This window comes from Sciurus vulgaris (genome assembly GCF_902686455.1).
Source record: "Sciurus vulgaris genome assembly, chromosome: 9".
NCBI lineage: Eukaryota > Metazoa > Chordata > Mammalia > Rodentia > Sciuridae > Sciurus > Sciurus vulgaris.
Window position 1 is genome coordinate 49,398,865 of NC_136469.1, and position 14,324 is coordinate 49,413,188.

Sequence of the window (14,324 nt, forward strand, 5' to 3'; positions counted from 1 at the left end):
GTTAAGAATTTTTACGTCTATGTTCATTAAGGATATTGGTCTGAAATTTTCTTTCCTCGATGTGTCTCTGTCTGGTTTAGGTATCAGGGTGATATTAGCTTCATAGAATGAGCTTGAAAGGGTTCCCTCCTCTTCTATTTCATGGAATATTTTGAGGAGTATTGGAATGAGCTCATCTTTGACAGTCTTGTAGAACTCGGCTCAGAATCCATCTGGTCCTGGACTTTTCTTTGTTGGTAGGCTTTTGATGACTTCTTCTATTTCATGCTTGAAATTGATCTATTCAAATTGTGTATGTCCTCCTGGCTCAGTTTGGGTGGATCATATGTCTCTAGAAACCTGTTGATGTCTTTGAGATTTTCTATTTTGCTGGAGTATAGATTTTCCAAAATAGCTTCTAATTATGTTTTGTATTTCAATAGTGTCTGTTGAGATATTTCCTTTTTCATCCCAAATTTTAGTAATTTGAGTTTTTTTTATCTCCTTCTCTTTGTTAGTGTGGCTAAGGGTTTATCAATTTTGTTTATTTTTTCAAAGAGCCAACTTTTTATTTTGTCAATTTTTTCAATCGTTTCTTTTGTTTTAATTTCATTGATTTCAGCTCTGATTTTAACTATTTCCTGTCTTCTACTACTTTTGGTGTTGATCATTCTTCTTTTTCTAGGACTTTGAGCTATAGTGTTAGGTCATTTATTTGTTGACTATTTCTTCTTTTATTTAATGTGCTCCATGAAATTAATTTCCTCTTAGTACTGCTTTCATAGAGTCCTAGAGATTTTGATATGTTGTATCTTTGGTCTCATTAACCTCTAAGATTAATGTTATCCAGGCATCATTCGATAGCAAATTATTTAATCTCCAGGTGTTGGAGTAGTTTCTGTTTTTTATTTTGTCATTGGTTTCTAATTTAATGCGGTCCCATTTATTAACTCTTGGCATTATTTTCTGAGTTTTAGGGGTCCTATTGAGAAAGTTACTTATGCCTAAAAGCTGGAGTACTGACCCTGTTTTCCTCTAGGAGTTGCATAGTTCCTGGTCTGATTCTGGGGTCTTTGATCCATTTTGAATTGATTGTTGTGCAGGGTGAAAGATAAGAGTCTTATTTCATTCTTCTACATGGGGATAACCAGTTGTCCAGCACTGTTTGTTTAAAAGGCTGTCTTTTCTCTATGTATGTTTTTAACAACTTTGTCAAGATCAGATGACTGCATCTCTGTGTTTTCTACTGTGTGCAAGTATCATGCATTTTTTTGGTATCATAGCTTTGTAGTATAATTTGAAGTCAGGTATTTTGATGCCTCTGGCATTGCTTTTTTGGCTTAAAACTGCTTTGGTTATTCTGGGTCTTTTAATCTTCCAAATGAATTTTAGAACTGCTTTTTCTAGTTCTGTGAAGAATGGCATTGGTGTTTTGATGGGAATTGCATTGTATCTTTATATTGCTTTTGGTAGTATGGCCATTTTAACAATATTAATTCTGCCTATCCATGAACATAGGCAGTCTTTCCATCTTCTGAGGTCTAATTTCTTTCTTCAGTGTTCTATAGTTTTCATTGTAGAGGTCTTTCACGTCCTTAGATTTATTCTCAGGTATTTAATTTTTTTTAAGGCTATTGTGAATGGAATTGTTTTCCTGTTTCTTTCTCAGCAGATTCTATTGATTTTTGTATATTGATTTTGTAACCTGTTACTTTGCCAAATTGGTTTATTAGCTCTTTTAACAGTCTTTTGGTGGTGGAGGTTTTTTTTGTTTTGTTTTGTTTTGTTTTTGGTTTTTTTGGATCCTCTAGGTATAGGGTCATATTATCTGCACACAGTAATAATTTGACTTCTCTCTTTCCTATTTTTAATCCCTTTTATTTCCTTCTCTTGTCTAGTTGCTCTGGCTAGAATTTCTAGTACTGTATTAAAGAGGAGTGATAAGAGTGGACATTCTTGTCTTGTTCCAGACTTTAAAGGATATCCTTTCAGTTTTTCTTCATTTGCTACATGAATTTGTTTTTTTTTTTTTTTTCATATAGCCTTTATAATGTTGTGGTAGGTTCTTCTATCCCTAGTTTCTTCAGTAATTTTATCATGAATGGGTACTGAATTTTGCCAAAGGCCTTCTTTGCATCTATTGAGATTTTTGTCCTTAATTCTTAATTAATATTATGAATTACTTGAATTTCTTACATCCCATGTGGGTGAGGGAAAGTGACCCCATCGATGGAATAGGCTGGCTGCGAAATAAAAGTTATGAAAGCAGAACCACAAAATAGACCAAAAAAAAAAAAAAAAAAAAAAAAAAACTTAAAAAAAAAGAAATATACTTTAAAGAGTAGGGGTAGTGATGGGTTAAGCCAACCATGGTAGTTCGGTTTCTAACAAAAATGGAGGCCATGCTTGCTTTATTTATAGTGATACAGGTCAAAGGGGATTGGTTGGTATAAGGTTTCAGTGTGGGAGGAATCTTTTCTGGGTGCTTGCTTCTTCATGAAAAACAGGATATGGGTGGGGGTAAGCAGTCTGTTTGGCTCTTAGTGGGTCACTCCCATCTCTGAGGATGTGCTTGATCTTGAGCCCTGAGCTAGGACAGGTGTTCTCCAAGCAGTGGATTCCAGTTGGAAGTTCACCAAACCAGGCTTCCCTGCCTAGTGGCTCCGACATTGCTCAGTTCCCACACATGGCTCATGGATGGCATCCTGCATAAATTGATAAATTACATTTATTGATTTGCCTATATTAAACCATCCTTGCATCTCTGGAATAAAACTAACTTGGTGCCCTGCGTGGTGGCCAGGCCTGTAATCCCAGCTGTTCAGGAGGCTGAGGCAAGAGAATCGCCAGTTCAAAGCCAGCCTCAGCAAAAGTGAGGTGCTAAGCAACTCAGTGAGACCTTGTCTCTAATTAAAATACAAAATAAGGCTGGGGATGTGGCTCAGTGGTCTCATGCCCCTGAGTTCAATCCCTGGCACACACACACACACCCAAATAAAATATTAACATAAAACTAATTTGCTCCTGGTTTATAATCTTCTTAACATGTTATTGAACATGATTTGTTGATATTTTATTAAGTATTTTTGCATCTAAGTTCATCAGGAATATTGGTCTGTAGTTTTCATTCCTTGATGTATCCTCTTCTGGTTTTGGTATGAGTGTGATGCTGGCTTCACAGAATGAATTTGGAAGTGTTCCATCCCTTTCTATTTCATGGAATAATTTGAGGAATATTGGCATCAGTTCTTTAAAGGTTTGGTAGAATTCACCTGAGACTGTTTTTGGGCTTTCCATCATGTTGTTCCACCAATTCTATTTGGAAGTCTAAGAGCATTTGTCACACCCTTTGGGTGGCAAGCTGCCTCTTGCCACCTGGGTGGTTGGATCCCTATTGCTCTGGCTGTGAATAGGATTCCTCATGTGCCACCGACCAGAAAAAGAGAGACCATCCAGGACAAGAGAGGACAGCTCATATTCTGTAAATCACAGTGACTGTGAGTACACCCTTCGTCACACTCTGAATACAGACTTTCTTAAAATCCTAGAAGTGGTCATATATATAAAATCAAAATACCATTTTTATATCATGTCATTATGTAGGAATTGCTTATAAAAATTTTACCAGTCTGTTCATAGTTAACAAAATAAGAAGGATCTAAGCAAATCCATGTATGAAAACTCAATAATGGACTACTTAGTGAAATTAGAGTGATCCTTATATTAATGTGAAGTTAATGTCCCCAAGAACAACTGCATATGGAATTTTGTTGACTTGGGGGCGTATGTAAGGTGCATCTCAGCATCCATTTCCCTGCCTTAGAGCGCCTTTACTTCCTTTGGGGGAATTAGTTCACTCTGTTATTATTAGTCTTAATGGTACAGGACCTCTGTCTTCCTTTAGCCAAGGAATCCTTGATGAACCAAAAGGAATCTCTCTCCTGGGACTTTACCAGCAAACTAAATTGAACTTTTGGAGCTCTTTCATTCTAACGTTAAGCCCAGAATGTGTCCTGCTGCCTAAATATCTGGAATTCGTTCCAAGTCTTGTTTAGGTTCTTTTGCTTTTTTGTGGGGGTGGGGGCAAGGTCTCATCCCACCTCACTCCCTCACCTTCCATCTATTTGATAAGTTATCCACTGAAAAAATCTCTGTGGTTCCTGTCGTTGCAACAACAATAACGAACTGATAGACCCTCTGCAGAGTGCCACCCAAATAAGGTATGTCTCCATGCACCATTCAGTCCAGAATCCAAAAAATCAGGGGACTGGTACTTGTGCTTCCACTGACTTATTTTGTGATTCTGGGAAACTTGTTCAGCTTCACTAAGGTTTAGCATTCTTGTCTGCAGAGTGAGAAACAAAACCCTCATTCCAGGTTGTTAGAATTAAGTAAGCATTTATGTGAAAGCTTCCAGCATACCTGGAAAGAACACCTGTGAACTTTCATGACAAAGCAGTTCATTAACAATAAAATTGGCAGTTTGACCAACAATGCCAAGGCGGAGTCTAAGGAAATCATTTAAAATCAGAGATACTGTAAATAAAGTAATCATAATCAAAATATACCCTGCCTTATAGTCATCAAAAGACAAACATACAAGAATGTGGTATAAAGATATTAATTTACTTTGTCTTTTATGGTAGAATAAGTTTACACTTCTTTCCATAAAGTAATTGTTCCCATGAACCAAGCAGAGGAGGTTGGTTTTATATGCAGAGAAAGACTAAAGAAAACAGAATCATAGATCAAAGACTGGACATTTCAAAGTTATTTCTTTGTATAATGGAGACAGGGAGACCTCTTATTAGGAAAATAACTAATTGGTTAGCATAAGTTTACTTCAGGTTACTTTATTTTGTGTAAGGTTTAAGGCAGAGGAAACGTCATTATCATGTCAGTTGAAACTGGCCCGTTTGGAAAATTTCTCTATTACTTCTGTAATTCTGACTTCTAAGAAGGTCAGGATAGTTTTAGTTTGCAGACTTCTGCATGAGTGATTCTGTTTTTAGTTTTTTGGTACCAGAGACTGAGCCCAGTCTTAGCTTAACCACTGAGCCACGCCCCCAGCCCTTTTTATTTATTTGTTTTGAGACAGTGTGTCGCTAAATTGCTTAGGACTTCACTTAGTAACTGAGTCTGGCTTGGAATTTGCAATCCTCCCGTCTCAGCCTCCCAAGATGAGTTTACAGACATGCGCCGCCACTCCCAAACTCCATTTTGGATTTTTAATCTTGTTTAGGATCCTAGTCCAAAACAATGGCCTCGTAATGATTATCTAACACTGAGTGAGAGAAGGGTCAGAATTAGCAGCTCATGGATGAATTAATTCAAACAATGTTTCTTTGTTGGCAATAAAGGTGACAAAAATTCCTATATAAATATGTAAGTGAGGAACTTGCTCTGGAATTAGATCATGTTTGCATACTTATTACTTTAGTTTCTGACAGATTTAAATTGTTTGCTGTGAAATGAAAATCATTCCCTGCTTTATGCAAATGTTATTTTTCCACCTGAAATAAGGAATAGATAACACCAGTTTACAAAAGAAATTTTGTCTTGGTGAACAATACCAAACAGAACTGGCCTTTTCCTGGAACAATTAGGCTTAAGTGAAGGTTTTGACCTTCCTGTCTTGCCATGCTTTTTGCAAGTGAATATGCAGCAGAGTCTTTAAGGTGTATAAAAATTCTTGGCAGAAATCAAGAAAGCAAGAACAAGTTGACTCCTTTTGATCACTCTTACAACCAAAGATTTAAAAATTTTGCATTGGTGCAACAGTGGTCAGAGTTTTTTCTTTAAAAAATAAAAGAATAATAAAGAAAAAAATTATCCTACAATGGGCTCAAGAGAATCTGGATTAGTGGTTCTAATAAAACCAGTTGCAGAATATAGCATTTAACATTTGATAAAGTTACATCATATTATTCTCTTAAAATGTTCACAGTAACCCTCTGAAGACTGTACTATTATCTCATTTTATAGACCAGACTATGCTGCTTGGTAGTTGTGGGGTTTTTTGTGTTGTTGTTGTTGTTGTTTTGTTTGTTTTTGTTTTTGCAATATGGGTGTTGAACCTAGGGGTACTCTACCACTGAGCTTCTCAGGGCATTTTATTTTTTACTGTGAGACAGGGTCATATTAAATTACCCAGACTGACCCAAAACTTTTGATATGTCCTCCTGCCTCAGCGTACGAGTCACGGGCATCCACCTATGTGTCTGGCTTGCTATTTGGTAGTGAAATGACATGTGAGATCAAAGAGCTACTACCGGATCCAAGATGGCGGACTAGAGGGTGACTGCATCTCCAGTTGCCCCAGAACCCAGGATTCAAGAAGGGAAGGCATTGAGAGTCTCGGACTAAAATAGAACCACAGGGTGAGTCTCCCCCAACCAGCGAAGCTCAGCTGGGCAGCAGGCCTGATTCGAGTGGCTTATTAGAGTGGGACAGGGCAGATAGCGTCTCCCCCAGGCAGCTCTGTGCACTGGCGGTGGGCTCCACCCACAGGGACAGATCCTCCAGCCTCTCGGAACAGGCCCCCCAGTGAGAGCCCTTCTGCACAGAAGCAGCGTGGCCAGCTCCGGCATGCCCTGGCCAGCTCCGGCCCGCCCCACTGCCAGCTCCTGCCCGCCCGCAGGTTGCTTCAGGGACCAGCATAGGGCGCCAGGGACTTCCCCAAGCAGCCCAGCCCCCCTCCAGCAGGAAGCACCTCTCTAGGCTAGCTTCTCGGGGCAAATCACCCAGTGAGAGCCTGTCTACACAGAGCCAGCCACAAGTCCCCAAGCCAGTGGAGACCTCCGACTTACAACCAGCCTCTGAAACCAGGGCTGTGCAACAAGAGACCTCTCCAGGTCTCTCTCCCTGGAACCAGTAGCAGGCTAGGGGCAGCGTTCTTCGGAAGCACTGCATTATCAAATTAATCCAAGACTTCTGGCTACTGAAGGCTGGTAGGTGATACACTGGAAATCTACAGAGTCACCATAAGCCAATAGAGGAAATCTACAATATCACAGAGTCCCATTGACATCTGACCAATATGAGAAAACAAGGGAAGAAAATGTCCCAAACAAACCTAGATACTATATCAATAAAACCCACTGACAGCACAGGAGAAGAAATGTCAGAAAGGGAGTTCAGAATGTACATAATTAAAACAATCAGGGAAGCAAAGGAGGAGATGAAAGAACAAATGCAGGCATTAAATGAACGCAATAATCAACAGTTAAAAGAGCAAATAATGGAAGCAAAAGAGCATTTCAATAAAGAGTTAGAGATACTGAAAAAAAAAAAAAAAAAAAAAACGGAAATCCTTGAAATGAAGGAAACAATAAACCAAGTTAAAAATGCCGTAGAAAGCATAACCAATAGGATAGATCACCTGGAAGACAGAACCTCTGATATTGAAGACAAAATATTTAATCTTGAAAACAAAGTTGACCAAACAGAGAAGATGGTAAGAAATCATGAACAGAGTCTACAAGAATTATGGGATATCATGAAGAGGCCAAATTTAAGAATAATTGGGATTGAGGAAGGCTTAGAGAAACAAACCAAAGGAATGAACAATCTATTCAATGAAATAATATCAGAAAATTTCCCAAATCTCAAGAATGAAATGGAAAACCAAGTACAAGAGGCTTATAGGACTCCAAATATGCAAAATTACAACAGACCTACACCAAGGCACATTATTATGAAAATACCTAACATTCAAAATAAAGACAGAATTTTAAAGGCTGTGAGAAAAGAATCAGATTACATTCAGGGGGAAACCAATAAGAATACCAGTAGATTTTTCAGTCCAGACCCTAAAAGCTAGAAGAGCCTGGAACAACATTTACCAAGCCATGAAAGAAAATGGATGCCAACCAAGAATTTTATACCCAGCAAAACTTACTTTCAGATTTGACGATGAGATAAAATCCTTCCACGATAAACAAAAGCTAAAGGAATTTACTAAAAGAAAGCTGGCATTACAGAACATTCTCAGCAAAATATTCCATGAGGAAGAGATGAAAAACGATGTAAATCAGCAATGGGAGGAACTAGCCTAAAGGAATAGCCAAATAAAGGAGAAACCAAATCATGTCAAAAAACAAAACTGAGTCAAATGACTGGGAATACAAATCATATCACAATAATAACTTTGAATGTTAATGACCTGAGCTCATCAATCAAAAGACATAGACTGAGAGATTGGATTAAAAAGAAAAATCCAACAATATGCTGCCTGCAAGAGACCCATCTCATAGAAAGAGATACCCATAGACTAAAGGTGAAAGGATGGGAAAAAACATACCATGCACACGGACACAGCAAAAAAGCTGGAGTATCCATCCTCATTTCAGATAATGTGGACTTCAAGCCAAAACTAGTCAGAAGGGATAAAGAAGGACATTACATACTGCTTAAGGGAAGCATAAATCAGCAAGACATAACAATCATAAATATCTATGCCCCGAACATTGGCTCATCCATGTACGTCAAACAAATCCTTCTCAATTCCAGAAATCAAATAGACCACAACACAATAATACTAGGTGATTTTAACACACCTCTCTCACCGCTGGATAGATTGTCCAAACAAAAAATGAATAAAGAAACCACAGATCTCAATAACACAATCAACAATTTAGACTTAACCGCTTATATAGAATATACCATCCAACAAAGAACGAATACACTTTCTTCTCAGCAGCACATGGATCCTTCTCTAAAATAGACCATGATTTATGCCACAAAGCTACTGTTAGCAAATACAAGAAGATAGAGATACTACCTTGTACTCTATCAGATCATAATGGACTGAAATTAGAAATAAATGACAGAATAAAAAACAGAAACTTCTCCAATACTTGGAGATTAAATAATACACTATTATACGATGAATGGATAACAGAAGACATCAGGAGGGAAATTAAAAAATTCTTAGAAGGAAATGAGAACAAAGACACATCATATCAAAATCTCTGGGACACTATGAAAGCAGTACTTAGAGGAAGATTTATTTCATGGGGTGCATTCAACAAAAGAAGTAGAAATCAACAAATAAACGACTTAATACTACAGCTCAAAGCCCTAGAAAAAGAAGAACAGACCAGCACCAAAAGTAGTAGAAGACAGGAAATAGTTAAAATCAGAGCCGAAATCAACAAAATTGAAACAAAAGAAACAATCAGAAAAATTAACAAAATAAATAGTTGGTTCCTTGAAAAAATAAACAAAATTGATAAACCCTTAGCCACACTAACAAAGAGAAAAAGGGAGAAAACTCAAATTACTAAAATTCGGAATGAACAAGGAAATATCACAACAGACACGAGTGAAATACAAAACAGAATTAGAAGCTATTTTGAAAATCTATATTCCAACAAAACAGAAAACCTCGAAGACATCAACAAGTTTCTAGAGACATATGAATTACCTAAACTGAATGAGGAGGACATACACAACTTAAATAAATCAATTTCAAGCAATGAAATAGAAGAGGTCATCAAAAGTCTACCAACAAAGAAAAGTCTGGGGCCAGATGGGTTCTCAGCCAAGTTCTACAAAACCTTTAAAGAAGAGCTCATTCCAATACTTCTCAAAGTATTCCATAAAATAGAAGAGGAGGGAACCCTCCCAAACTCATTCTATGAAGCCAATATCACCCTGATACCTAAACCAGACAGAGATACATCGAGGAAAGAAAATTTCAGACCAATATCCTTAATGAACATCGATGCAAAAATTCTCAACAAAATTTTAGCAAATCGCATCCGAAAATATATTAAAAAAATAGTGCATCACGATCAAGTGGGTTTTATCCCAGGGATGCAAGGTTGGTTCAACATCCAGAAATCAATAAATGTCATTCACCATATCAACAGACTAAAAGTTAAGAATCACATGATTATTTCAATAGATGCAGAAAAAGCATTCGATAAAATACAGCATCCCTTCATGCTCAAACATTAGAAAAAATTGGAGTAATGGGATCATTCCTTAACATTGTGAAGGCCATCTATGCTAAGCCCATGGCCAATATCATTCTAAATGTTGAAAAACTGAAAGCATTCCCCCTAAAAACTCGAAAAAAGGCAGGGATGCCCTCTTTCACCACTTCTATTCAACATTGTTCTTGAGACTCAACGAGAGCAATTAGACAAACCAAAGAAATTAAAGGGATACGAATTGGAAAAGAGGAACTCAAACTATCCCTGTTCGCTGATGACATGATTATATATTTAGAGGAACCTGGAAATTCCACCAGAAAACTCTTAGAACTCATAAGTGAATTCAGTAAAGTAGCAGGTTACAAGATCAATGCTCATAAATCCAATGCATTTTTATACATAAGTGATGAATCTTCAGAAAGAGAAATAAGGAAAACTACCCCATTCACAATACCATCAAAAAAAATAAAATACTTGGGAATCAATCTCACAAAAGAGGTGAAAGACCTCTACAATGAGAACTACAGAACACTAAAGAAAGAAATTAAAGAACACCTTAGAAGATGGAAAGATCTCCCATGTTCATGGATAGGAAGAATTAATATTGTCAAAATGGCCATACTACCTAAAGTGCTATACAAATTCAATGCAATTCCAATTAAAATCCCAATGACGTACCTTACAGAAATAGAGCAAGCAATTATGAAATTCAACTGGAAGAATAAGAAACCCAGAATAGCTAAAGCAATCCTCAGTAGAAAGAGTAAAGCAGGGGGTATCACAGTACCAGATCTTCAACTCTATTACAAAGCAATAGTAACAAAACCCGCATGGTATTGGTACCAAAACAGACAGGTAGATCAATGGTACAGAATAGAGGACATGGACACAAACCCAAATAAATACAATTTTCTCATACTACACAAAGGGGCCAAAAATATGCAATGGAGAAAAGATAGCCTCTTCAACAAATGGTGCTGGGAAAACTGGAAAACCATATGCAACAGAATGAAATTAAACCCTTATCTCTCACCATGTACAAAACTCAACTCACAATGGATCAAGGACCTCGGAATCAGACCAGAGACCCTGCATCTTATAGAAGAAAAAGTAGGCCCAAACCTTCAACTTGTTGGCTTAGGAGCAGACTTCCTTAACAGGACTCCCATAGCAGAAGAAATAAAAGCAAGAATCAACCACTGGGATAGATTCAAACTAAAAAGTTTTCTCTCAGCAAAGGAAACTATCAGTAATGTGAAGAGAGAGCCTACAGAGTGGGAGAATATCTTTGCCAATCATACTTCAGATAGAGCGCTAATATCCTGAATCTATAAAGAACTCAAAAAACTCTACACCAAGAATACAAACAATCCAATCAACAAATGGGCTAAGGAAATGAACAGACACTTCACAGAAGAAGATGTACAAGCAATCAACAGATATAGGAAAAAATGTTCAACATCTCTAGTAATAAGAGAAATGCAAATCAAAACTACCCTAAGATTTCATCTCACCCCAATTAGAATGGCGATTATCAAGAACATAAGCAACAATAGGTGTTGTCGAGGATGTGGGGAAAAAGGTACACTCATACATTGCTGGTGGGGTTGCAAACTAGTGCAGTCACTCTGGAAAGCAGTATGGAGATTCCTCAGAAAGCTTGGAATGGAACCACCATTTGACCCAGCTATCCCATTCCTTGGCCTATACCCAAAGGACTTAAAATCAGCATACTACAGAGATACAGCCACATCAATGTTCATAGCTGCTCAATCACTATAGCCAGATTGTGGAACCAACCCAGATGCCCTTCAGTTAAGGAATGGATAAAGAAACTGTGGCATATATATACAATGGAATATTACTCCGCCATGAGGAATGAGAAAATTATGGCATTCGCAGGCAAATGAATGAAATTGGAGGATATCATGCTAAGTGAGATAAGCCAATCTCAAAAAACTGAAGGACGAATGATCTCGCTGATAAGCAGATGAGGACATATGGGGGGGGGTAGGAGGAGTTAGTGTTAGGGTTAGGGTTAGGTTTAGGGTTAGGGATAAGGTGGGTGGTAAGAATGAGGAAGAAAGGACTGTATAGAGGGAAAAGAGGGGTGGGAGGGGAGGGGGGAAGGGAAAAAAATAACAAAATGAATCAAACAACATTTCCCTATGTAAATTTATGATTTTTAATTAAAATAAAAAAAAGAAAAAAAAAAGAGCTACTACCAGCAAAACTGGAGTTTAAATGTACTTCTTTTGCTCTAAATGCATCATTTTCCACTGCAGATTAATCACCTTGCATTATTTGCTTTCCATTAAAATTTTGGCAATAGATTGACAAAACAGCTACAAGGCATGTAGCAACACAAATCATATTAGCTATCAGGACACTTCTCATGTCCCAGGTGTTCAGCTCTTTATTTTCCCCAAATCAAATAGAGAGATGCAAGGACAAGTGTCTTAAACACTTCTTCTCTCTGTTCAGGTTTTAAATGCAAAGCTTCCTGCTCAACCCTACATTTCTAACAATTTTACAAGTTACTGACTAGAAGTCGTGAAAGTCCTGGAGACGCTTAGGTTACAGTCGAGTTTCACTGAAGATGTCAACAGGGAAGGATCCAGCATCTTCAAGCTGAAAGAGATCCTCGATCTTCTGACCTTGTTCCCTTATTTTTATATTAGGTCAACCAAGAAAATTGCCTAATTTCTAAAACTGACATGTACATCCCAATCTACATGACACTAAGAGTATATACTTATTTTTTATTTTTATTTTTACAGACTGCATTTTGATTCACTGTACACAAATGGGGTACAACTTTTCATTTCTATGATTGTACACAATGTAGATTCACACCATGAGTCATACATATACATAGGGTAATGATGTCTGTCTCATTCCACCATCTTTCATATCTCCTCTCCTCCCCCCTCATTTCCCTCTATGTAATCTAAAGTTCCTATATTCTTCTCTTACTCCCCCACCCCTACTCCCATTATGTATCATCATCCACTTATCAGGGAAAACATTTGACTTTTGGTTTTTTGGGATCGACTTATTTCACTTGGCATGATATTCTCCAATTCCAACCATTTACCTGGCAATGCCATACTTTTATTCCTCTTTATGGCTGAATAATATTCCATGTGTATATATACCACAGTTTCTTTATTCATTCATCTGTTAAAGGGCATCTTGGTTGGTACCACAATCTAGCTATTGTGAATTGAGATGTTATAAACATTGACGTGACTGTGTTACTATAGTATGCTAATTTTAAGTCCTTTGGGTATAAACTAAAGAATGGGATAGCTGGGTCAAAAGGTGGAACCATTCATTTCAAGTTTTCTGAGGATACTCCACACTGCTTTCCAGAGCGGCTGCACCAATTTGCAACTCCGGCAGCAATGTACAAGTGTGCCTTTTCCCCCACATCCATGCCAACACCTATTGTTGCTTGTGTTCTCAATAATAGACATTCTAATTGGAGTGAGATGAAATCTTAGATTTGTTTTAATTTGCATTTCTCTAATTACTAGAGATGTTGAACACTTTTTCATCTATCTGTTAATCGCTTGTATATCTTCTTCTGTGAAGTGTCTGTCCAGTTCGTTGACCCATTTATTTATTGGGTTCTTTGTATTTTTGGTGTAAATATTTGTAAGTATTTCTGAGAGTTCATTTTTGGTTTAAGTTACCACTGTGGTCTCTTTTCCCCTATTATTTTTTTCTGCCTTGGAAATTACTTCTATAATAAATGGTCTCAGATTTTCTTTCTTTTCTGGTGCCCACTTTTTTAAGGGAGTTATTAACAAAGTAATAAATGCTTGAAAAACTATCACTTGAACCAAAAGTGAAGACCCCGACCTTAACCTGCTACGAATACCCATGCTGACCTCCCCAGCAGCCTCTCTTCCTCCTCACCCCCGGCAACCAGCATCCCAATCTCATCTTCAGCCTCTCTTTCTTGCTTCCCTTTATATACTTATTGTACCTACCTCCATTTCTAAAATAGTGCATGCATCCAGAAATAGGCCACTTAAATTCACATTCACTTTTTTAAATTTATTTTTTTCTTTTTTTTAATTCATTTTTAAATTTTTTTTCAGACTGCATCTTGATTCATTGTACACAAATGGGGTACATCATTTCGTTTTTGTGGTTGTGCACAATGTAGATTCATACCATTCATGTAATCATACATGTACATAGGGTAATGATGTCTGTCTCATTCCACCATTTTTCATACCCTCCTCCCTCTAGATCACATTCACTTTTATGTTTTTTATTCACATCTTCTTTTCCTCCCACCTGTTAATAACGATATCTTCAAGTAATGAGGGGCTTTCTGATTTTCTCTCTAAGTCTTGATCTTCTAAGTCTTCAAATTTTAGAAACTTCACC